The sequence below is a fragment of the Macaca mulatta genome, chromosome 5 (assembly GCF_049350105.2).
Source record: "Macaca mulatta isolate MMU2019108-1 chromosome 5, T2T-MMU8v2.0, whole genome shotgun sequence".
Classification (NCBI taxonomy): Eukaryota; Metazoa; Chordata; class Mammalia; order Primates; family Cercopithecidae; genus Macaca; species Macaca mulatta.
The window spans coordinates 144,638,942-144,666,545 of NC_133410.1; the positions used below are offsets into that span (position 1 = coordinate 144,638,942).

The 27,604-nt window shown below is 31.8% G+C and overlaps 1 long non-coding RNA gene across 1 annotated transcript in view; it reads right to left on the bottom strand.

Moving 5' to 3' along the window:
• Positions 1–5,424: 5,424 nt before the first annotated feature.
• The window catches only part of LOC106998456 (uncharacterized), a 52,978-nt gene continuing 30,798 nt past the window's right edge, over positions 5,425–27,604 (bottom strand). The window contains exons 2-3 of the long non-coding RNA XR_001444915.3: positions 6,300–6,361; positions 5,425–5,627 (exon numbers count right to left, since the gene is read on the bottom strand). This is a non-coding gene — a long non-coding RNA (uncharacterized LOC106998456). The remainder of the gene's footprint in view (positions 5,628–6,299; positions 6,362–27,604) is intronic.

Sequence of the window (27,604 nt, forward strand, 5' to 3'; positions counted from 1 at the left end):
CTCCGCGGCAGAAGTTAGCTAAGCCTCAATTACATGAGTGAAAATGAAGATCCCCCTTGTCCCTGAAGGTTTGTTTATCTGTTGAGTTTTAGAGCAGAATACTATGTGATGGCACATATTGAATTCTAATGTATTTTTTTATTGTTTATGTTGAAGAATAAACTAATAAAGAACATATTTTCAGGAAAATAGTGCATTGAACTTTTGAAAAAAAAATTATCTCAAACTGTAAAATTACCTGACATTACTTTCCAACAAAATGAATGATCTACTAAACTGTAGAATCTGTGATATAGAACTAATCTTCTAAGTGGGTGGGTAGGTAAAAACAAAAGAAAAATTTCTACTAGCATGACTCTTATTAATGTTTCAGCCCTACACACTAAGTTGAAAATTTATTCTTTATTATGTAGAGTCTTCTATTCAAAATCATTCAGTGAATCTTTCAGTTATTAATTGCACATGAGATTTGTTTTTGTGCTATGATAACTCCTCTGGAAATGAAGTTATAACACAGGCTATGTGAAAATTTACAAGGTGCTAATGAGCTTTCTTCAAGCACCACAAATTATTTAAGTAACTTAATGCTGTTGTTATTTTTACAGTGTCAGAGGAGTTTTCACACTAATGTGAAGCAGCCACACAATTTATTTCTCTGTTTTCAAACTTCCAAGTATAAATTGAAAACATAAGCATAATGTCAAACAGAATGGCATTAATTTATTTCTTTCAAATGCTTGGATGTTAAAAAGTATTTTTATTCCAGGGAAATGTAATACATAATGATATAATTGACTTTGATCTTTAACAATCTGAAATGTTTAGTACAGTATTGAGGAAGGGAATGTGTAATAGAATGTTGATGTATTTTAATAAAATATTTAATTTCTATTCATTTCAGTTGGATTCACTATATTAAAATTTGATCCAGGTATATATTTACACTAAAACCTCTCAGTGATAACTGTGCTCATTCCATCACACTTGAAGGTCAATTTGATTCTTGTCTAATATGGAGAAGTAAACACTGGATAAGCATAATTCTGTTATTTTAAGGAACCTCAGAAGTGGAAAGCTAAGTTGAATTTGCAGTGGTATGCAGAGCTAAGGATTCTAGAGAAAGATAGAAAATTCCAAAGGATAAGTGAAAGTTGAGTTTTGAGCTCATAAGGGTTTAACACTAGCTTTGGACTCTTGAGGAGATTCACTTGTATGGTTGTAAACTCAACAGCTGAGAAAATTGGAAGGGGTAGAGAGGTGGACAAGAGTTTTAAGCTCTCATTTGGTGAAGATGCCACCCAATAGAAATTTTAAAACCTAGACACACTTGCTTTCTATTTCCTCAGTTACCTGTGGTCAACAGCAGTCCAAAAATATTAAATGGAAAGTTCCAGAAATAAACAATTCATAAGTTTTATATTGCACTCCATTCTAAGTAGTGTTTTGAAATCTCACACCATCTCACTCATCCCTCCAGGAATGTCAGTCCTCCCTTTCTCTATCATAATCTCAGTGTATTTGCTACCTACATGTTAGTCACTCAGTCATTAGATCAACTGACATGGTATCACAGTGTTTATGTTCAAGTAACTCTTATTTTACTTAATAATATCCTAAAAGTGTATGCATAGTGGTGCTGACAATTCAGATATATCAAAGACAAGTCATAAAAGATTTCCATTAAGTAAAATGGGTCATATCCTGAGGTTGCTATGATATATGGTAAGAACATATTTGTGAAACTGTGAAGAAGAAGAAATAATTTTTTGTTAGTTTTGCTGATTCACCTCAAACTGCAAAAGTTATGGCCAAAGTGTATAATAAATTCCTAGTTAAGAAGGAAAAGGCATGGAAGGAGTGGAAGACATGAAAATAAACACACTCCTGTTGACAACAATTAGGTTCAGTACTATCTGTGGTTTAAGGTATCCACTGGGGGGTCACAAAACTTATCCCTTTTGGATAAGGGAGGGCTCCTCTAAAAAAATAATAATTAGTTTAACACTGATCTTTTCAATGACTTACTTTCTGAAGTGATTTTCTACCTATGTGGCAATATATTTAACCCTTCTGAGAACAAGACTTAAGATCTGTCAGATTCAGGATTTAACTGCAGGTTCAATGCTTACTAACTGCAGGGCCCTGAAAAATTTACTCACAATCTCTAAAATTTAATTTCTTCTCCTTTGAGATGGGAAAAATAATAATGCGTATTTCATCAGGTCGTTTTCAAGGTTTAAATGAGTTTAGCTGAGTGCCTGACACAGATTTCAGTTTCACTGAATTTTAATAGTTGATTACTTTTGCTAAATGATATGAATGACGTAAACCAGAATATATCATATGATATAATAATAAGAATTATACAAAATGATAGAAATCATTTATTGAGATTACAATATTTGCTTATACAATTAACTCAGTGCTTTAAGTAAGTTTAATCATTTCAATAACTCTAGATAGAGATAAATAAGAGGCTGAGTAACTTTAATAAAGTATTAAAATTAGGGAAAAATATTGTAAATCCAACCTCTAGTTAATGCGTTGAAGAGTTTTGATCCTTAAAAGTTGTCAGTGGTTATGTAACATGCTTATTATTAACAAAAGCATGTGCTATTACCCTTAATTATCACTTTTAAGTCTTTGAAACCACAGCTTCTTTATTTATAAGTAATGTGCATGCAGACCAGGTTTGGAGATGTTGAGCACACTAATTGGCTTCTTATTTTGTTTTGTTTTGCTCTGTTTTTGTTTCTTCTGAGATAGAGTTTCACTTTTGTTGCCCAGCCTGGAGTGCAATGGCGCGATCTCGGCTCATCGCAACCTCCACCTCCCGGATTCAAGCAATTCTCCTGCCTCAGCCTACCAAGTAGCTGGGATTACAGGCACCCACCACCACGCCTGGCAATTTTTTTTTTTTTTTCATAGAGACGGGGTTACATTATGTTGGCCAGGTTGATCTCGAACTCCTGACCTCAGATGATCCACCCACCTCAGCCTCCCAAAGTGCTGGGATTACAGGCATGAGCCACTGCACCCGGCCGGATTCTTATTTTAAACCACGTTTGCGAGCATGTGTGCCTTGTGCATTTCATTTAGGGATTTGGACGTATACCACAGAGCAACACTTTGCTTTGATATGGCTGCTCTGTAAACAGATGGTAAATTTCTTACTGTTTTCAATTAAGTGCATTTTTTTTTCCCAGAAACTTTGAAAATACTAAACATTCAGAAATTGTACCCACATACACCTGTAATGTTATGAAGAGGGCAGAATAAATTTTTGATAATATAGTAAGTTTAACTTAGGTAGTTCCTGGACTGATGGATTTATTTTCTCTATGGTTTTCACACTAATATATAACTGTTTCTTCCATTTAGGCTAGGTTTTAATAAAGGCACCTCTTATTTACAGTGTACCTCTTAATTGATTTAATTAACTCTGATTATGTAACTGCAAATTGGCAGATGTAAAATTTATTTAAATGGTGTTTCTCAAATTTCAAAATAAAAGCATTTCTGTTTCCTTCAATCATACAATTTAAAATCAAGAAAACATGCAAATGTTAAATTGGGAGGTTGGAGTTTGACAGTATATTTATTTGATTTTAATTTAAAAAATGTAGCTTTGCATATAAAGTGCATGAATTTCAATTCAATAATGATATAAGTAGGAATAGCAGAGATGATTAAAAATGTTACCTTAATTCTACATTCTAAGTATATCTTTATACGTCCTATTAGCTCTATGCTTTTTATTTCCCATCATCTTTAGTGATAAATGACCATAAAATTTTCACACCATGAAGGAATTTCAAAATTATAGTTTCAAGTGTTTCTTGCATAGCTTCAAAATATAAAAAAACAGAAAATTGAATACAATTTTCCAAACTGCCATGGATAATGGAAGAAGAAATTCCACGTTGATTTCATTAAGATTAAATGCTGTTTCCACCATACAATAAATTGTCTTTACAATCTGCCAACTAAGTAAAAAAAATTGTATTATATTCTAATATTAAAGCCACCTCATATGCTATTGTCTTCACAGGGACAATAAAACATAAAGACATTCTATTCTGTGTGTTTCTATTTACTGAAGATAATTGTCTTAAAACAATAGGTAATGATGGATATTTTAGAAGGAGATATAAATTAAACAGACATAGAACTTAATGTGTAAGTATGTATGTTTACATGCACACACTTATCTACATATAGTCATTAAACACTTGGATTTGCAAGGACTACACAAATAAACATATGTGCACTTGAAAAAACCATAAGAGACTGTGAAATAAGCTTTGGTGTAAGAATTAAGTCTATATACTACACTAATGCTTATTTAAGATCCATTAATGTGAAATTTTAGTTGAAGATCATTTTGTTGTGGAAAGAGATTTGGGCTCAGATCACGATAGAAGGAAAAAATAATACTCAATACTCACTTCTACTATCAGTTCCTTCTCAAATTCTACCTTATAATGTTCATGATATATTCTTATCTTTATGGACTATGATGTATAGCATTGCCATTAATTTATAAATTACATTGATAGACATTTTGGAGAAAGCTTAAATTTATTTTGAGCTATTTCAGGAATATAAAATGAATAAAGAATCTAAAATATTCTCTGTCTCCACTATTAACAAATAAAACTTAAAACAGAGTTGAATCATTCCTACAAACTTTTACTGATTGTATTTTTCTTTCACACAGAGATATTTATAATTCTGAATTTATATTTATTACCCCTTTACATTCTTTATGTTTTACTTCATATGTATGCACTCTGAAACTTTGTGACTAAACTAGAACTATGTATATCAATATAAATGAATTAAAAAAACATAATTTTATAAAATATTAAAAGAAATTAGTTGGTGAAAAACTAAGTAGTATATATAACAACAATTACATGAAGTTTTATTCAGTTTTATGTCTACCTATAAATATTGTGTAATTCTCTATGTCTCTGATAGTTTCTTCTACATATAGTTTGCTAAACAATACATAAGATTTTCTTAACAAATCTTGATCCCCCTAACTTCTACTCACTAGTAGAGTCTTACCAACTTGATTCTATAACCGAGGGACCATGATCAACTATGTTCATTATATTAGATCCCTTGGAAGCAACCAATATTTTCTTTCTGTCTCCTGACATCTGATATTGCCACATAACATCTAACAGCTTTGCTTATCAAGATATACCTTCGTTCTGAGGGTCTGATTTTTTTTTTCTTTTTAGTGTCATCATTCATATGAACCATTCATTTGGTTTTTTGTTTTTTTTTTTAACTCCTGATATTTTATCACTGTATCACTATCTGGCAGAAACACATAAGGTCTTTTAAAACTTCCTATCACATTACACTGATATAAAATATAACATATAGAATAATAACTTCTCATCAATAGCATTTGACGTCAGGATCCATTTTAATTAAGACTCACATTTTCTGATACATGTGAAACAAACATACTTCTCTGTTAAATGGACTGCTTAATATTTTTACATAAAGATCTTCATAAAGCATGAGAAACCATTTAAGTATAATAATAATCTTGGTTGCTGCTATTTTTCTTCCTCCGTTTTTGTCACAAAAAGGCAATCTGTGCAATCCTGTATTATAGAAGGACATAGAGCATAGAGAGAAAAAAAACAATTAAATTAATTACATATTCTAAGCAAGATTAGAAAGCAGTAATAACCCAAAGAGAAAGATAAAATACCACTGAATAGTGGAACTCTAAAAACCGTAGAGACATTTCCCATTAGAATTAAATTACATAAAAAACAAAGTTACCCCTAGCCCTTATCAAAAGTTCCTGTGTCTTGTGAGAGCCAAAACAATCACATCAGACACATATATTGAGAAAATGTAATGAAGAGCAATGAAACTTAATTGAAGTGCTTTTGGCCATTAGGGTCAGGCCTTCAGTGGATTAGAGGCACATACTATTAGGCATTGCTCTTGCTATTTCCATTTAATGTCAATTTAATGTAGGTGCACGCACTGTTCTTCTGCTCCAATTAAATTAGTCAAAGTTATATTTTGAAATGTTCCAATACAGAGTTAACCTTGAGGAAATACACTAATCATATTAGAAGATGATATATTTTAATAAATATTTTACTGAAAGAAATAATTGCATTATGTTAACAATCTGTTATTTCACTGGAATAAATTATATCAGCTTTCAACATGTCTACATTTAAATATTTCATCTGCCTTATTCATCCTGAAGTTACACACACACACACACACACACAAACACACTCAACAAATATCACCTGTTTGCACCTATATAATGAAGGTTAGTTCTTTTCTTTAAATATTTTTTCTGTTCTTTGACCTGAAACAAGATTTATTCTCTTGTGAATTTATCTAGTCATTCCAGTTGTAGCAGTTGCCTATTTGAATAGATAGTTTGAGGTCAGAATTTCACACCAGGAGAGCCTCAGAGGATAATGTTTTATTTCACTGTGTATCTCCACTGGGACATGACTGTCACCCTCATAAGTAATAAATAAATAAATACCAAATATTGCCAAGTAGAGATGAAATAGCAGAATAAATGTGATGCATATAAATAAATATTTATTTTCTTCTAAAAATAAAACTGATAAAAGTTATAAAATTAATAGGTGAATTATTAGCCTTCTTTCTAATATGTGATTATAGAAAATCATATAGATATTTAATAATTCCTATGGTTTTCAAATAATAACTCTGGACATTTATTAACACTCTTATATTTAAGTCTCCTCACACACTCACATATAGGATCCCTATTGGCCTTTCTTAGAGGAATAGTGCTTTGCTATCAACTCTGAAAAGTCTGAGGTAATTTATGAAGAGCAAATTTCATGAGTTACCATAAACAACAAAATAAGATGAAGGAACTGATGTTATTCTTCAAATGCCGTAGCCCTTACTCTTGCTGTTCATTTTTATCAAAATCCAGATGTCAAAAACTTTAGTACTCTGCAAGAGAAACTCATAGTTGAAGATGATCTTGACAGACTGTAACATGTGCATAATATGACTTGTTTATGGTTTAAAAGAATAAATGTATAGACTTACTAATACAGGCTAGTTGATATGACAAAACACATGAGAAAGCAAAATCCCTGTGATTTAGAATTAATGAAAATACTATTGATGGATAGTTAGGTTGATTCACTGCCTTTGGTATTATAAATAGTGCTGTAATGAACATGCAGGTGCATATGTTTTAAAACAAAATAATTTATGTTCTACTGGGTATATACCCAGTAATGGGATTGCTGGGTTGAATGCTATTTCTGTCTTTAGGTGTTTGAAGAATTGCCACATTCTCTTGTCAGAGCTAAATGATGAGAACACATGGACACACTGCGGGAACAACATGCACTGGGGCGTTTCAGAGGGTGGAGGTGGGAGGATGGAGAGGATCAGGAAAAATAACTAATGGGTACTAGGCTTGATAACTGGATGATTAAATAATCTGTACAACAAAATCATATGAGACAAATTTTCCTACGTAACAAACCTCCACTTGTACCCTCAACTTAAAGTAAAAGATTAAATAAATAAATAAATAAATAAATAAATAAGAATAAAATAGAAAAAAATAATGAAAATAATATTGAGACTCCCCAGGAGCTCTAGCTACAGATACAGCATATACAACTCTGTATGTAATTTAAACAAAATACAGAATACCATCACACAATTCACCAATTGACAAGGACAATTAGGCATAAAAAGACAAATAATAATTAAGAACTAAATTTCTAGAAAAAATACATTTATTATACTTTAATATTTTATTTTTAAATAAATAATTATTATACTGAATGATAAACCTAAAGACATTGAAAATATTCAGCCCAGAAAGACAATGTGTAAAAGAGATAGTACAGATAATATTAGACAACAGTGAAAATGGAAAAAATAGCATAACATGGGGAAAACAATAAGTGCAAAGTTTGTTTTTTGAAAAAAGATAAAATAAGAGAGAAAAATCTCTAGCCAGATTGATCAAGAAAAAAAAAAAAAACAGACACATGTAAAAATAATATTAGTAATGCTAGAGCAAAAATAACTGCATTAAAAATGAGAGTACTTTATTATAGTAATAACTTGAAGATTTTGCTGGAATACCAGAATTCTTAGAAAAAATATAACCTGCATCTGAATCACAAAAATCTGAATACCCCTATAAAATTGAAGTAATTAAAATATTTCTTATCAAACTACAAGAGAAACACCAGACCCAGTGATTGACAATATAAAGGTCTATAAGGCTTTCCTAGAGTATATCATTCTAATGGTCTCCAAATACTTTAAAGAAATTTATAAAGGAATATCTTCTATCTCATTTGGTGAAGCCATGTCACCTACCTACCAAAAGATGATGGGAATATTATCAGATAGGTATAGTGAATTTCTTCATCAACAAAGCTCCCAATATTTTTCAAACTATTAATGTCCAACTCTAGCAGTATATTAAATGGTAATTCAACATGAAAAGTTGATATATCCTGGGAATTGGCAATGAGAGGTGAGCAAACAAAATCTATTAAAAAACTATTCAGTACATTAACGGAGTGAAGATAATAAAGAGAATACAGGATAGATGGATTCAGAATAAGTATTCTTCAAGCCTGATATGTCTTCATAATATAAAAGCCATCTTAAAAAACTAAAAAACAAAGAGAATTTCTTTGTCTTGATAAGGATTACCTGCAAATATCTTACTGCATAACATCAATCAATAAGGAAATGTTGGGAAAATTCTTTTAAAATTAGGAATAATGCAAGGATCTCTGCAATCAAAGCTTATCTTTCACATTGTCTTGGTAATTCTAACAAGCACACTAAAACTTTCAAAATAAATTAATTCTAGAAGATTGAAAAAAGTAATAAAAACACACTGTTTCCAAAGATATCATGATGGATTGTCATAGAGAAACCCCTCGCCCAAATTTGCAGGTTCATTATTAAGAAAAATTGACAAGGTATATAGCTATGAGATTCATAAAAAGAAAATAAATTGTGTTTCTATACATGTACTTTACATCTGTTTCTCAACAGCCAGTGATGTGCGTATCATATAAAAATTACCTTGTCTATCAAAGATAACTTTTGTCATCTTTGTAAGTCTTGCTGTTATATGTCATTGTCCTAATTAATTATTTTTTTATATTTTACTAATTGCATCTTACAGAGTGTTTTGTTTACTTGTTTTTAATGATTCCACTTTAAAATTTCATGTGTATTGTAAAAGAACAACTGAAGAACAGAAGTAAATTTTTGTTATGTTTAGAAACATAAAACATCTTATGAATCATGCTTTAGAAATAACCTATTTATTATTAATGTGTTAATTTTGATTTTATCCCAAATCCTATCATCCTTCTTTTGGCTTGACAAGGATTTAGCTTTGTCATTTACAGTTGGGACAGGTTAGTTTTGAGGATATGCAAATTTCACACAAGTTTGAGCTGAAGGAAAATATCCTCAAGCACTTCTGAAAATAAATATTTAGTGTGGTATATAAATGCATTGTCCAATGGGGTTCATACTCTCTAGTCAGTTTTCAGATACATATGTGTGATGGGAAGTTACACATAAAGCAACGAGCTATCTCAAAGGGTTAATACCACATTACAATGGGCATTGTGCAACACACAGTATATGAATGCAATTCTGAGACTAGCAGAAAATATAAAGAGTCTATGGCTCAGTAGTTTCTGGGGCATATTACAGCCTTTGCTGAGTAAGGTGTACAGTTCCTACCTGCAAGACTTTGGGAACATATAGATAGGTATGCTATGTTTGGCTGTAGAGTGATGGTACTTAGTATACATTAAGATGATATTAAAACCATGTAGTGAGCCAACAAAGCACATGTAGGAAGGCTGGAAAATATAGAGTCAATAATAAGATATGAGGATGTGTGCGGTAGCTCACGCCTATAAACCCAGCACTTTGGGAGACCAAGGCGAGTGGATCACCTGAGGTCAGGAGTTCCAGACAAGCCTGGACAACATGCTGAAACCCCCCTCTCTACTAAAAATATAAAAACTAGCCGGTTGTGATGGCATGCACCAGTAATCCCTGCTACTCGTGAGGCTGAAGCAGGAGAATCGCTTGAACCCAGGAGGCAGAAGTTGCAGTGAGCCAAGATGGCGCCACTGCACTCTAGCCAGGGCAACAAAGTGAGGCTCTGTCTCAATAAATACATAAATACATAAATACATAAATAAATAATATGAGGCACAATTCTGAGACATACTGGTACTGTGCATTTTATTCACAAGAAGGAATGAATGCAAGTCAAATTCATTTAAAATAATAGACTCATCATTCAAGGTTAGATCACTTGAGCTACATCATTTTCTAGGTTCAACCTTTGGGGTTCAAACGATTCTCCTGCCTCAGTCTCCTAAGACTTTTTATTTTTAACAATGCAGAAGGAATAGAAGAGAGGGGCTGCTGTTTTAAATTCCATAAATCATTTTGGGGTTTTTATAATGTCTGTGGGAAATGAATTCAATTTAAAGTACTAACATGTAGAAAAAAATTATTTCAAGTCCTCTCGTATGTGAAATGAGTAAGTGTTTATATTTATAAACTGTCACTGTTTACTATATTTTTATGGTTTTTGGTGTTCACAAATTATTAAAATTCATTTTATGAGCTTGACACTCATAAAAATATAAATATTTACCATTTAGACAAGTCAATCTCTGTAATAAAACTAGTCAACCAGAGTTCATATTTATTTCTATTGAATGGAAACTAATAACAGCAATAGAAATAGAAAAATATATCTTTTCTGATAAAGAGCTTAAAAGTTTAATCTCATAAAGAAAATTTCTTAAACTGATTAGTGAAATAAGGTTTTCTGTTCAGTAATAAATTCCCCTTTCAACTCATAGAAGAAAGTTAAATAATTTACCTGAATAAAGAAAATACTTCTAAGTTCAAAAAATGTGCTTCATAATAGCTTTTCTTAATTGAAGTGTTGTTCCTTTTAAAAGGGAGAAATATCTCTGATGACGTTTTCTTTCTGAGAGACTTATACTACATTTTTATTGACAAGATCATACCAATTTTTCTACGTATATTTTTTTCATTTATCCAAAGGGAGCAAATTTATTGATCTACATTATTCGTATTATCAATAACATGTAAATACCATGTTATTTTATTAATCATGCATGCTTATCTGTGATTCATCTGTTTATTCATTAGTTTCATTAAATTACCTATAATTTCCTTGGTATTAGAGACCTGCTTTTTTACTTACATTTTTTTCTAGTACTGATTTCAATTTGAGAAGAAATAAATATGAAATTGATTGTTTTAAATGTATAAATAGGAAATGTATACATACATAGGTAGATGTAAAGATGGGAGATGGTAAATCATCCTCCCATATAAACCATGGTATTGTAGTGTGTGTCTTGATTTCCTGTATTGTTGAAAAAAAAAAAAAAAACTATCTCAAATGACAACATTTAATTATTACTTTACTTTTTAAAACATATTATATGGTCATTTTTTGATCTTTTAAAAATATTTTGGCTGGAAGTAGTGGCTCACATCTGTAATCCTAACACTTTGACTGGCTAAGGCAAGTGGATCACTTGAGCCACAGGAATTCAAGACCAACCTGGGCAACATGGCAAAACCTCGTCTCAACAAAATATACAAATATACAGAAACATGTGCACTCCTGTGGTTCTAGCTACTTTGGAGGCTCAGGTAGGAGGATCACTTGAGCCCAGGAGTTGAGGCTACAGTGAGCCGTGATCGGGCCACTGCACTTCAGCCTGGGCAACAGAGTGAGACCTTGTCTCAAGAAATAAGCAAACAAAAAACCATACTATATATACATACAAATATATACATTTTTTATTCTTAACATACAGTCTTCTTAATTGGTTTTCTAAATATATGCTTATAATTAAAAATGCATTTATCTTGTAAATAATATAACCTAAAATATACTATATAGTGAATGCAGACATCAATTAAAAATTAATCAGATTTGTTTTTTCATGCTCAACAACTCCACATTCATTCATTCTATAAACCATTTATGCAAAAATATATAATATATATTGAATGCAGCTCTATATGTTTTCCTAATTAGCACATGTTTAATTTATCAGGTTTGAATACGAAGCCTCATGACTTTAATTTTTAAATAAGTTAAACATGGTTTTTATATTTCCATTAACTTGATTTAACAATACTATATTTAAAAGTTTATTGAATTTTGTAACAAAATCAATGAATAATTCACATTTACTTAATTACTTTCTCCAGAAGCAGTAAACTCTTCATTAACTTAGGGGTTATGGTTTATGTAAAACACTATAGATTCATTTCAATTTTTATAAAATGTTAAATAGGTACACACAAAACTTTTATGGAATTTTAACCACAGTCAATATTTGCTTCACCTAACCTTGTAATTCAGCTCTATGGTAGATAAATTATTTTGCTCAATAATACTTGAAAATAAACTGCCATTACTAAAATCTGTTAAGAGCCTACTGGCTTTAGGTATCTAATTATTTACCTATTGGTCTATCTGAAAAAGCAGTGTTCATATTGAGTTGAAAACATATTTATCAAACTCCTGATATGTACCTGGAATTATCTATCCTTGACACTGAAGAAAAGTTGCTGAATAAAAGAGACATAGTTCTTGTCATATTAGAGACTAGATTTGGAGCAGAGAGAGAAACAAATACACGTACACACTCATACAAATATGGCTGAAAAGTACAGCAGCAACATTCATTCTAATAATGATAAACACAATAACGCAACAGAGGGAGTCAAGCAATAGATGTTCTATATTCATGTGAGCCAAGGAAGATCTCAGATATGATGGCCTTTGAACTAACACCTAAAAGATGAGGAGTCAGGCATAGAAGGAAGGAAAGAAAGGGGAATATGGCAGAAGAAAAAATTACGTACACGAGTTCTAAAGCAGAAATGTGTATGATGTATTCGAGAAACCGGAAGAAGACCAGAGTGGCGGGATCATGATGTGGAATTCAAAGAATTTGGAGAATACAAGCTACCATCAAACTAATCCATGTGTAAATACAATGTTAGAGACCAGCTTTCACAAATATATAGAAATACAAAGAAGTATGTTTCTCAGTAGAAGCAAGATCTCTTGTGTAGGACAAAGTTAAATGACGTGAACAGGCTAACATTACTAACAAATACACACCTCAATGTGTAATGTTTCTAGACTATAAACTTATTCTCAATCAAGTATCCAGATCAAGGAATGTACAGGTTGGAGGAAGTGCTCTGTTCTATGTATTAATTCAATAGTAAAATGTCAGTGACAATACACCTTCAGCATGTCTCCTGGAAGAATTTCCTTTTCATCAACCTTCATGTAGCAGAGGCAAAGAGTATAGAAGACCATGGGTGGAAAGTTGTTTTATGCGTCTAAAAGTCTCATAGGTTACATTCATTTGCCTCTACTTGAAAATAACTCAGTTGCATGGCCACACTGAACTGGAAGGGATGTTGGGAAATACAATCTAGGGAGAAGGACAACTGATGTTTTAATAGACCCTCCCACAGTGTGGCACTTTTAAATTTCAGGTCATGTCATTCCTGTATTTATTAAAGTTACTTCATTTTCTCATTGTCTAAGGAGTAGGCAGGACCTGTAATCGAATTCAATAAATTATATGTAAGTTGTTTTTAACTGATACTTATACTTTATGATAGCTAATAAAACAACAATATTTTAAATATTTCTTGTCTGACAGCCACATTAATACTTTACATTTAGTGATATAAGAAAAAAAAGAATTACAAGCCTGGTATAGAGAATGATTATATTATTCATAGAATATAACATCAATATGTATCTTGAAATTTGAGTTAGCAAGAAGAAATATTCATATAGTAAAATGACTTCACTGGTCATTTGATGATGAAAATCTGATTAATTTTGCATGTAAAAAGAAATCTGTACTTAAAGCTTGACTTCTTCATGATCTTTAGCAACTACTTTGAACCACCTATGGTCTAAATTAAAGCGACCATCAACTCTAGAGAAATTTCTAATTATGTCTGTTCATTGTCTGAATTTTAATGCATCTGAATGCACCTTCCATCAGCATTTCAGAGTCAGTGCTCTAGTCTGTCATCTGAGAATACGCTTTTCTATGTTATTTGTCAGTCCCCATAAATATACTGAATTGGAGAAATTATCTGTGTTAAATGCTTTAGATGATATTTAACACAGCCACTCTTCTAGGTGATCTTTTGTCTGTCCTTGAGAGCCAAACCACATAGACATAAGCTCACTGAGCTTTACTTTAGCGTTCAACACTTGGTTGTTGTCTAAAGTTGTTAAATTGTCCAGCCATTTGAAGTCTGTGATTTCATTATCTGCATGCACACTGCAGAAAAAAGTATCACTCTGTGCTTTTTTTACAGAGCCTCAGGTGAAGATTTAAGTTCATATTGCTTTTAGAAGAGATATGCAAGGTACAGTTCACATCCTCTAAGGAATCAATGTTTTTCCCTTTCTGATGATAATAATCCCATAAGTGGCCATGTGTTACTGTTTCCTCTTGCCTGCTTTAAGAAAAATAAGCAAATAATTAGAAAGTAATTTATGGCCAATGAATTTGTGGTCTTTGATTTCTTTGTTACATTTATCTCATACTTTTTTGAGATAATGCTTTTTTATATATATTATAACTTCCTTTGACATTCTTACTGTTATTTGTCTCAATGCTTTCTTAAGAAGATTAAGATCTGCACAAATAAAAATGTCATAAACTCTAAGTTTTACTGAGGCGACTGTTGAAGGCAGGGTTACAACAGGATTGCTTAGGGCTCTCATCACTCCACATGTCTATCGGTACTATAGCCTGAATTTATGTTCCTCCAAAATTTATATGTTGAAACTCCAACCCCCAATGTGATGGTGTTAGGAGATAGGGCCTTTGGGAGTTGACTAGAGGTCAAGAAAGTGAAGCCTTCATGAATGGGATTAATTCCCATTATATTATATATTATAAAGGGATGGAGAGATCAGAGTTCTGCCCTTCTGCCATGTGAGGACACAGTCAAAAGATGACCACCTATGAACTAGAAAGAGGGCAATAGTGAATTTGCCAGTGCCTTGATCTTGGACTTCCCAGACTCCAGAACTGTGAGAAATATATAACTGTTCTTTATAGATGACCCAGTTTATGTTATTTTGTTATAGCCACCTGAACTAACACAGTAGACAACACTTACTTGGATGGACACTTTAGTATTGTTTCTATTCAAACTTATTTGAGGATTTACATAGCAAGTTTTATCTCCATATTGCTCTGCTCTATATATATTAAAAGAATACAAAACCATTTCATGGAGTGGATGAGAGTGCTGTCTCTAATTTTAATTTTACTGTTTCATGTCTGTGATGTCCTACCTTGTACTAATGTGCAAACACATGCATATGAGTGTTGTCCTTGGCTTTAAACAAATCTAAAGATTTTTCAAACAAAAGAAATAATAGACAAATTAAGAAGTCTAGAAATAACTTTCAATTGTAGAGCCAAAAAGGAGAATTGACATTTCTTTGAAGTAGATTTCTTTCAGCATTAATGAAATGCAGACTCTTCTGAATTTCTCTTTCTTAAGTCATATCTCCTGTCAAACTCTTAGAGCCACTGAAATCCTGGAAAAATTCTGGAACTACTGAGCACTGAGTATCTCAAATACCGGCTAAGAAAGCACAGACTGGGCATTTATGCACCAGGAAGCTTGAAAAGGGGGCAAATGTAACAATGTCCATACAGTGATTTACATTTTACAAGCTGTTTTTACATGGAATATCTCATTTGATTCAGGGAAAAAATAAAACAATAAAAATGAATAAATGAACAAACAAACAAACATTGTGAGATGAAGAATGAAAAGTAGAATTAGTCTTCAGATTTTATAATAATAGTTGTGGAATTTGAATGTCAAAGAGGTTAAATAACTCCTCAAGTTTCCATGGTTGAACAACATTGTACTAGATTAGTCTGTTGATAGATCACCTCATTGAAGACCTGTGTATAGTTTCAAAATTAAGCTAATTACTTTTCCAGTTCCCCATGTCTGAACACACATGAAAGATTAAATCTAGCTAGAGTTATCCTGATAATTTTAGTGAATAATAGTGTCAGAATTGCATTGCAATTTTAAATTTAGGTCACATTAAATAAGTCATTTTCTTAAAAATTCCTATATTTTTACTAGAAGATTATAAACATTAATGTTTGGAAGAGTATAGTGCAAAGTTAACTTTCATCTTAGTTTTCAAAGTTGTATTATCTACTATTAGTATCTACTACTAGTATCTATGTTCCATGTCTCTTTGCTTGATTTTATCTGTTTGCTTTTCTAGACCAGAAAACAAGAATTTTCATTTTAATATTAAGACAAACCTTTAAGTAATATGTCAAAACAGAAAATACTCTGGTCTAATGTGCAAAAACAGTACTCGGTAGCAAATTGCTTTATTTTCTTTTTTCATTATATAAAATAGGAAAAGTAGATTATGTGCTTGAGAAGGAAAAAAGACATTGGAATAATAATATTAGAATGAATAATTTCATCTTGACAAATATTGCTAGGAAAAATATTAATACATATTAATTTTCCAGTTTTCATAAAGATCTGTGTGCATGTAATTGTCAATTTGTGAATTATTTGTAAATAGCTGTAATTTCAAATATTCACTGATATAATTGTGTCTGGCTGCAGTAAAGTTACATATAGTGTAGCAGGACGAGCTGCAGACAAAACTCCTCAGACACCAAGTTAAAGGAAGCGGTTTATTCGGCCGGGGGCATCGGCAAGACTCCTGTCTCAAGAGCTGAGCCCTCCGAGTGAGCAATTCCTGTCCCTTTTAAGGGTTCACAACTCTAAGGGGGTGCATGTGATAGGGTCGTGATTGATTGGGCAAGCAGGGGGTACATGACTGGGGGCTGCGTGCACCAGTAATTAGATAGGAACAAGATAGGGATTTTCACAGTGCATTTCTATACAATGTCTGTAATCTATAGATAACAGAACCAATTAGGTCAGGGGTTGATCTTTAACTACCAGGCCCAGGGTGTAGCACCGGGCTGTCTGCCTGTGGATTTCATTTCTGCCTTTTAGTTTTTACTTCTTCTTTCTCTGGAGGCAGAAATTGGGCATAAGACAATATGAGGGATGGTCTTCTCCCTTAATAGTACTTTGTGTATCCCTCACTCATCATGAAGCATGTCAAATGCAATGAGCAATAGAGCATAGCTGCCTTGTGGAAACTTCTCTCCCTTTCTATGCTTCACTGCTTTCTGTCTTGACCCAGGATAGAATACCAGCATTTTAACATCACAATTAAACTACCAAACAGTACAAGTTATATCACTAATCAAGTTGAGGGCGAAAAAAGAAACTATTGTTATTTTCCTTTATAAATCAAAACTGACTTTTTAAAGGAAATTTATGAACTCCTTTAGCAATATTTATTAAATTCCATAAAATAATTATGAAGTGTTGGAGGCCCCAATTTTAAGTAATATAAAACGTTTGTATTTTTCAGCAAAACATTTTTACTAAAAGCAAGATCTAAGAATTAAACACGAATGAGATACAGTTTTAAATTACATTCACTATATAACACTTAAGATGTCTACATCAAATGAGAAACATTTGTCTACATCAAATGAGAAACATTTGAATTTTCCCTTTTCATGGCATAAATGCTGTTGAGTAAATATAATTAAAAATAAAAGTTACTCCAAACCTAGAAAACCTCTCTGCAAATGTAGAAGTAAAAGAAAACAACTTTTATAACTGAATAGGTATCAAAACAGAATGTGATGTTCATCACAGATAATCTGCTAAGGGAGTGCAAAGACAGGAATAAATATTATTATTTTGTATAGTGAAGCAGATCTAATCCATTGCATATGAATTCTCAAGATAAACAATAACTAGTGCTCAAATAAGAGGCCCCGACAGCACCATTTAATACACAAAGGTCATTCTATAATCAACAGGTCATTAAAGTAGCCATCTGTGTTTATGAATTGGCTAATCCAAAATTAATAAATAAATCAACTTTTCACATCCTTCTCATGAGAGAATTTTACAACTTGGAGTGAAGCAGCCACTGAGTTAGGCTCCTTCCCTCACAAAAAAACTGGGAAATAAGGGCACTACCCCTTTCTTCATGATTACATTTCTAAGAGAAGATTCCCAAGACTTGGAGAAAGATATTCTTGGGTTTTAAACCTGACAAGAAGCTTATTTAACTTTTAAAAATATTTCCATATATTTCAAAAAGATAGAAGAATAACTTAAAACTGTATTATAAAATAAATGTTATAGGAAAGGGGGGAGTCTCTTATTTTAAATATAAATAATTAAGCCTCTTATTTTTATTTGTTTGATTTTATATTCCACATAGATTATGTATCTATAGAGTGACTAAGTTTTCAATACATTCTGCTAAATAATGCCATATGATAAAATGTTAATTTTTAGGCCATTTTTCTCATAGGCAAATTTCTTTTTTGAAATACATTATCTAATTTTACTATTAACTACTATTGGTTATTAGTAACTACTAGCAACTTTAGTAAGTATTCAAAACTCGGTGACGGTGGGGGAAAGAGGTGTCATGTTGCATATCTGCTGATATTGTTTTCAGTAGGCAAATGGAAGCATCATAATGAACCTACCCTTTTATTATTAAATAACATGCTTTCCTCTGAGACCCTGTAGGCTATTATGCTATTCAGATGATCTGATTTCCTTAACATCTTCCTGGACACCTTGCAGTCTGTTTACATATGTATATATGCATAAGCATTCAGTAATTACTAATGAAGTTCAGCATCTTTTCATTCATTTCCCAGAAAGGAGGAGGGGAGATTTACATTGAGCTGGACTTATCAAGCCCAAACATGATAGACATTCATACTATTTTTGAAGAGAATAGTTGTTTGCTTTAAATTTATAATTCAGTTACTGTCCAAAAGTTAAGCCTGCAGTGATGTAAATTTACTATCATAATTAAATTGAATTGACTATGGGCTAAAATTTTAGATTTTAATGAAACCCTTCAGGAACGGTTATGGTTCAGGATTTCAGCTTTAAAAGATATATTAGTTACACTTTAAAGATTGAATGATATCTTCATCTATATGTGTTGTGTGTGTGTGAAATTAATGTCTATACATGTACATATATAGGTAAAATTACCTACCTATGTGTTAAAAATTATATATAGTATATATAATATATGCATATACTACTATATGATATATAATATATGTATCACACATATTATATATATCATATATTTTTTATATATATGGCTATTCTCTTATCTGTAGGTTATCAATGTCCTTTTAATGCCCACAGTTTATTCAAGGCAGAAGTTTATTTCTTTATAAAAGAGACAATGTATTTGAGGCATTACTTTTTATGATTGTTGCTATGTCCTTCAAACTTCGAAACAGTAACTAATGTTGATTAAATTTTCTGATTTCTAATTTTAGATTACACATAGCATTGAGATAAAAATCAGATAACTTGTAGCCCCATTGCCTAGAGTCTTAGTTCCAATAATTATTAGCTGTATGACCTTGAGCAAGTTAAGCTCTATGTCTCAAGCTTCCTCATCTCTAAAATGAGTATAACAATCATAATTTCCTCATAGGTAGTTGCAAGAGTTCAGTACGTTAATACAAATAGAAAGGGAAATTGTAACTACCAAAGGGATTGTGGGACATGATCCTAACCTCTATGTCTAAAGTTCTCTTCCCTCCTTTAAAAAATAAATATTAGCCGGGCGCAGTGGCTCAAGCCTGTAATCCCAGCACTTTGGGAGGCCAAGATGGGTGGATCACGAGGTCAGGAGATCGAGACCATCCTGGCTAACACGGTGAAACTCCGTCTCTACTAAGAAATACAAAAAACTAGCCGGGCGAGGTGGCGGGCGCCTGTAGTTCCAGCTACTTGGGAGGCTGAGGCAGGAGAATGGCGTGAACCCGGGAGGCGGAGCTTGCAGTGAGCTGAGATCCGGCCACTGCACTCCAGCCTGGGTGACAGAGTGAGACTCCGTCTCAAAAAAATAAATAAATAAATTAATTAATTAATTAAATAAAATAAAAAGTAATAATTAAAAAAGGCAAATCTTTGGTGATTGATAATCACATGTTCTTTAATTCTAATTGGCTATGAATGAGAATTCTATTTTCTTCTCAAAGACAATATAAAACAAATATTTTTATTGCATATCATGGCTGAAAGTATCTCATAAATTGCAGATATATTGACTGCATATGAAAAAAATAACAAGATTGCACTAAGATATCAAAATATAATTTCCTGTATTCTTGACTTAAAATTGTAGTTTTAAAACATTTGATTACAGAACTCTATATTTACATGAATGCTTATTCATGCTCTCAATATTAGGGGAGATAGAATAGACCATTCACCCCTTCCAGCCTGTCTTATACACCAACCAAGACTGCCTTTCATGAAGTGCTACAGGACTCACTGGTCTAGCAGAGTTTAAACTTGCGTTTTGGCCACCATCCAGTGCAATAGATCACAAAGACTTATTCCTTCAGTCCAATGAAGCAATATACCTTTGATTAATATCTCTTATTTTCCCATTCATATACGCAATTATTGTCAATTAAAATTAATTATTAATTAATTAAAACAATAAAAGTAAAATACACAAAAATGTGTGCTTTGTATAAAGTGAAATAATTACTTATTTTTCATCAATGTAATCTCTTTTTGGTACTTGCAGCTACCAAAAATAGCCATTGCTTTTATAGTTATTTTAAGAGTACTATCAGTAAGATAAAATAATCTTATTAATTAGAATTGCCTAATTAATTAGAATTACAAAATGCATAAGGTCAAGCAATCAGAGACACCATATTTTGTTGGAATGTAGCAAAGCAGAGGGGTGCACCATAAACTAAGCTATTGGAATTCTAAAGCTAGGATTTTACCAGGATTTGTTTTGTTATGCTAAACAAATGAAGCAAACTCCATCAATTCAATGACATTTGTTTTAAATAACAAACAGTTCCTGCTGCTTCTTAGATCTCAGCAAAGATATTTTTAATGTAGGGATCGGATCCCCAAAACAATTCTTAAAAATATATTTTTAAAGGAAAAATATTGCAGATAGGCTCAGACTCACAGATTGCTGTGTTTGTTATTATTTTTCTGTACTGCATCTAGTATTTACCCAGATCTCTGTTCAGAGTCCTGAGTATCTATTAAGTCAGCAAACTATGACCTTTCTCCTGCTCTCTTGTTTTTCTTATCCAATTTATATACCGATGTATGACTTTTATTCTAGTTCTTTCTCCTAAGTTTCAACCTAACACTCAAAACCATTAAAGCCCTCTGTTTTTAGGGGATACACTCTGTAATCCTCATTTCCAATTTTTTTTTTTTTTTATCACAACCCAATCCAATTAAATACAAGTGTCCCATGATGTATTCTGTCCACTTTGGAAACGTTGTGACTATGCCTCCCTCACTAGAACAAGTGTCTATTAGCTTAGGGACTTTGAGCATAGCTGAAACCTAAGTTTGTTACACTCATTAAATATTATAATGTGAACTTCTAATGGGTAACAACTATTGATTTCTCTATTTCTGGCTCTCTTATACCAGGTTTTCTCTTTCTACTATGACCTGTGTCCTTGAAGCCTCAGCAGACTTCACCATAATCTAAGGTTTAATACAAAATTATTTAACATGAGTTTATTATGAAGATATATGAAGCCATTTTGTTAATATTAAATGGTGCATAATAACATTTCATTTGATTTCATATGAAATTTCTTAAAATAATATTGTCAAATATACAAATAAAGAGAAACATAAAATCTAAAGAATGTTTTTCTCATAAAAATCATTAAAACAGTGATGTTGACCATCTTGTAGCAGCAACAGATAAAATATCCATGTTATAATCCAAAATATCCTATTCATTTAACTTTCAAGTTACATTACACTTTTGGTAGAAGACAGAGCCTTGGATAGAGCTTCAGGGTCTGAAAATAATGGCTAACCACTAGATAGATTAAGCATACATACAGGATGGCAGGCAATGACTAAATCTCACACATCAGATGTTTTCAGTTGCACTATACACGTGAGTGATTTTGCATCACATATACATAGATAATAATTTTAATTTTCTAATATAAAAGACATAGGCATAAGCTAAACTCTACTTTTTTTTTTTCCTAGCATCTTGGGTAGAGATAGAAAATTTCTTAATATTGATGCTAATTTTAACAACTCCTAGCATTGTAAAATGACTTATATCACACCATAGTAACAGCACAAAGAACACTGAACCAGAAAACAAACTGATCATGGTTTTGTTATTGTCTTTTAGGCCAAACTCATCTTCCCTTAAGCAATTGTTCAGTGCTCAGAGAACTGAGTTTAAAAATGCTCATCACCTTCTTTTTCCAATCTTGAAGGATCTGGAGGAGACAGCATCTTCAAGGATGAACAGGGTTTAATAGATTTTAAATTCTTCCCAGAATTCAAGAAACAGAGTTTTTCATTTGTTGTGCATGCTGTGCACTCAAAGCATTTATGGAATACATCGTGTGTGTGTGTGCGCGCACGCGTGCATGTGCGCGCACGTGCGCCCATGTGTCCACTGGGACTGGGAAAGGGGTAATATGAAATATTTGGTAAGGCAAAATGATCAATCCAACAGCTGAGTTTATATCACAGTATGTGCCTTAGTGGCTTGGTTTGACATAATATCTTTATACCTATTAAATCCTGTAAGACAATCAATTTTATAAAGTTACAACACAATGTAAATATAATTCAATAAACCTTGGTTTGTTAACATTCATTGACTATTCAATTAACTAAATGGTCTTTGGAGGATCTTTTTAGAATACTAGACTTTATCCTCTTTGTTCTTTATGTTTTAACTGTTTCAGTTATTTAAGGACCCGTGATCTGAAAATAGATTATTTTATTTATGAACAAATGAGACTTGGAGGATGAACTGGAATGTCAGAGGCATAAAAACATTAAATTGCCTAGGATTTGGCCAGGTATCTATTCAGAGTATATAATCACTAAGCTTGGTAAATACAGAATGAAATAGCAGAGGCTGTGAAGAGATTGCATCTCTTCTTGCTCTAAGCCTAAGATCACAACTAAACAAAAGATCTTGTATACCTCATAAATGTTTTACCAAAACTTTCCTGACTTGAGATTTTCAGAGGTTAGTTAGATACAGGATCTTGAGAAAGAAAGCAAAATTATTAATTTAGAAAGCCTCAAAGTACAACACAGCAAAACTCGGGAATAATAAATAATCAGACAGCTATTTAGCTAGCAGAACAGTGTTAAACATACTGCAGATTTGTACACACATGTATAGATGCCCGAAATATCTTTGTGTCCAAGAAAAGAAATAACTAAGAGTAGGAATACTGTTAGTAATAAAGAACACTAACTATTTCTTTTCTCACTGTCTGTCTCTGTGATCACAAATAAATAACTTATTTGGACCTCATTTATTTTTACATGTGTTTTAAAACTTAAAAAAATCAGATAATAGTAATACTTGAAGTGAAAGATTTCTAAGAACGGACTGCAAAACAACATTTTAAAAATATATAATACTACCACACATAAATACAAATGTCAAAAATTAGGTAGATTTTGGTTAAATATAAAATATTCAGCTAGTTATTGCTTCATACTAGTAAAAGACAGCTCATGACAGAATTATCTTTTTTCTCATTTGGAATTAAATATCCGCAGCTGTAGTTACACAAATGCACTGAACTTCTCTTTGCAGAGTTTACATATTATTCAACAAATATTTTAATGCTTAATACCCCAAAATGGTCAAAATCAGAGACAAAATGTTCAAGACAAATGATAGTGCCAGAAGCACAAATAACAGCTGTCAAAAGAAAAAATGATAACTGCTGTTCCTAATTGCCTGTTAAAAATCAGTAGTGTTTAAGTTTATAAGTCAATTTTTCTTTGTGAAACATGGAGTCAACAGTTTGCAACATTAAATTTGGAATATTCTTATTTGCATTAGTAATAGGGGAACATCCCTTTATTTGGAAAAAGGTTTAATGTATTTTATTTGAGGCCTAATAGATCAACAAGTCATAGAGTCATTGTACAGAATCATGCTGAAGTTAAATTAAATGCATTGAATGAGTACAGCACAGTACTACATTTTGTCAGGTACAAAAATAAAATATATTAAACTAGACATATAAACATAAAGATTCTGAGAAAATAATAACAATAATATGTGAACATAATGTAGGAAAAAGAGCTGTTGATATGATATTTAGTAGATAAAGAAGATAATATGGCAGAATGGATTGGCTGAGAAAAGAACAGAATTGGTAAGAATTGAAACATGATATTAATAAGTAGAAAATAGTGTAATTATGGTAGATCTTTCATATGAGAGTATTGGTTAGATGGTTTTTCATGAAAAATGTCTGTAAAAAGATACATTAGATTTGGCAAATGTATTAGTCTTCTATAGCTTCAGTAACAGTTTACCACAACTTGGATGGTTTAAAACAACAGAAATTTGGTCTCTCACAGTTCTGGAGACTAGAACTTCGAAATCACATACCAGCAAAATTAGTCCCATCTACAGAGCTCTGAAGAAGAGTCTGTCCCAAGCTTCTTTTTCTGCTTCTGAGAGTTACCAGTTACCCTTGACCTTCTTTGGATTATAAATGCATAAGTGTGAGCTCTGCCACCGTCCACATGCAGAAATCTTTGCTCTGTGTCTCTGTCTCTTCTCCTCTTTTTATAACAACAGCAGGCATTAAGGGCTTACTCTATGCAAGTATTGCTTCATCTTAACTAATTATATTTGCAACGACTGTATCTTCAAATAAGCTCATATTCAGATATTCTGGTGGTTAGGACTTTAAGTGTTGAGGGGGTAAATTTTTACCTATAACAGTAAGTAAATATTTTATGTAATAGAGTTGAATAATATCAATATTAGCTTGAAGTTTACAGGAACTCATTAGATGTACAAATTAGGAGAAAAGCAATTTGGAAAGTGGAACTTTGGGATTATTTAATTGCTTAAGAGAATTCTACAAAAATACAAATATGAGATAATTAAAACATAAATATAATGGAAATGGAAAGAACATATTGAAACAGTCTCTTGTTAAAGAATGATATACCCTAATGGCACCACTGCAAAACAAATAAAAATACCAAGAAACTATTAAAAAAGCATAACATAAAAACATAACTTTGAATCTATCAATGGTATGAAAAATAACTTAAAAATTCTCAGAGACCAAACAGAAAGTAAAAAGAGGCAAAGATTCTAAAAGAGTCATCTGTCAAATTCTATTGACTTTAACCTTCAATTTTTGCTACCATATAGCAGAAGACAAAGTGTAGAAACTGATTTTGTGGGAAATCTGATAGAAGACTCAAAAAACAAAACTGACACCTGTAAAAACTATCCTCTTAGTATGACTGCAAACTAAAGAATCATCCACCCACAAAACAGGGCAGCAAGAAACGTTCTTCTCTCAAACTTTGCGTTGTGTACCAGGAGAAAATACCTTCGTTAAGAATTCAAAATCAAAAACCTCAACTGAGCATGCCACCTGAATTTACAGTTCTTATAGATTTCTGAAAAATTCTAATGAGTGTATAAATGCCATTGTAAGCATATAATGTCACCAAGAAAATGGGAAAACAAAATATAAATTATTGGGGGTAGAACACAGTCTTCAAACAAGACCTCAAACATTATTACAAATGAAGGTCCTAAGGGGCATGAGCTAACAAAGATTAGATATGCAAGAAACAAAGGCATAATGAGCAAGACCAAAAGGATACAAAAGAGTATAGTCATACCCAATGAATATAAAAATTAACAGTAAGAATACAACAAATAAGTGTGTGCAATATAACTGATCAAATAAAATAGTAAGTAGAAAATGAGTTTAAAAGAAAAAGGAGACATAAAATTGTCAAGCACATTGGAATAACAACCAAAGAAGTTAAAGGAGGGAAAATAGTAGTTTCATGTGATGAATAGAGTGGCAATTGCCTAGTTAATTAGATGCAGCTAGGAGAAAGACTGACGTGGAAGATAAATAAAAATATATTATAGTGGTAATTCTAAAAGAAAGATTAAGAATGTACGGAAGAATCTAGTTACCACTTGGCTAGCAAGACTACTAGGAGGAAAGTAGAGAGAAAATGGTGCAGAGTCCACATTTAAAATGATAATCATTGACAAAACTTGGTGAAAGACTCACATTTTCAAATTCGAGAATCTCAATGACTCTCAAACATTATAAATAAGAAATACTAAACCTAAATACACCAGAGTGAAATAGCAAAACAGCAAAGAACAAAAGAAGATTTTAACCACAGCCTGGGGAAAAAAACTATATTTATTCCAAAGAAATAACTTTAGATCAACAGTTAAATTTTCTATAGCTATAGTGGGAAGCATAACATGGTATATGAATAATTTTTGATGAATTTGTAACCAACAGAATCTCTAGAAGCAATATATGGATATGTCTCACACAGAAGAAAAGATTCCAGAGAGATTGCCTAGTAAACATGTACAAAAGTTAAGAGATGAATAACTAAACAGGCAAAACTATGATAATAATAAATAATAAGAAGAAAATAACAGTAATAGTATTTTGTAGGATTAAATGAAGCCATAGAGATCTAATATCTAAACAATAGCAAAGTTTGATGTGCAAAGGTGACTTAAATTATTGATCTTATTTCTTTTCTCAAAATAATATTAGGGCTATTTAATAAATTTAAATATTTTAAATTATACATGTTGAAATGCTGATGGTAAACATTTTCAACAAAACAAAAATAGTGTATTTAATTTCTAAATTAGAGGAAGAAAGTAGAAAAAGGAAGCAAAATAATGTCAAACAAATCAAAGTTATTACAAGGGAAAGAAAAATAATAACATAAAGCAAAATAAAAATTTGAGCCAAAGAAAGAAAGTTGTACAATACATACATTATTATTTAATTTATATACAATTCCAAATGCAAAGCCGAGTATAATAAAAAGAATGTATGTATATATTCCAAAAGTACATAAAAATGAAAGGGAGTGGTTAACATAGAATTGGGGTAACATTTCTCTCCTGAACAGAGAAAGGGAAAAATAATTGGAAAGGAGGCATACAGGGGATCTAATATTAAAAATTAGGAATTTGTATTATCCACGTTTCAAAGAAGATATACAGTTATGTGTTTTATTATTTGTATTTAAAATTAACAAAAATGATTTGGGCATATTCAAAAATTAATAAAACATTTTAAAAGAAAATAAAAGGATTTTAAAATTACACTAAATTTAGAGAGATACCATTGTCAAAACTGGAAATTTGTTACAGGATTTGTTCATATACTAGCATTCTCAAACTGCAAATTTTGTCCTTCAATGTCACTTTCTGGTTGTTACGATGGTTTCTAGACAAAGT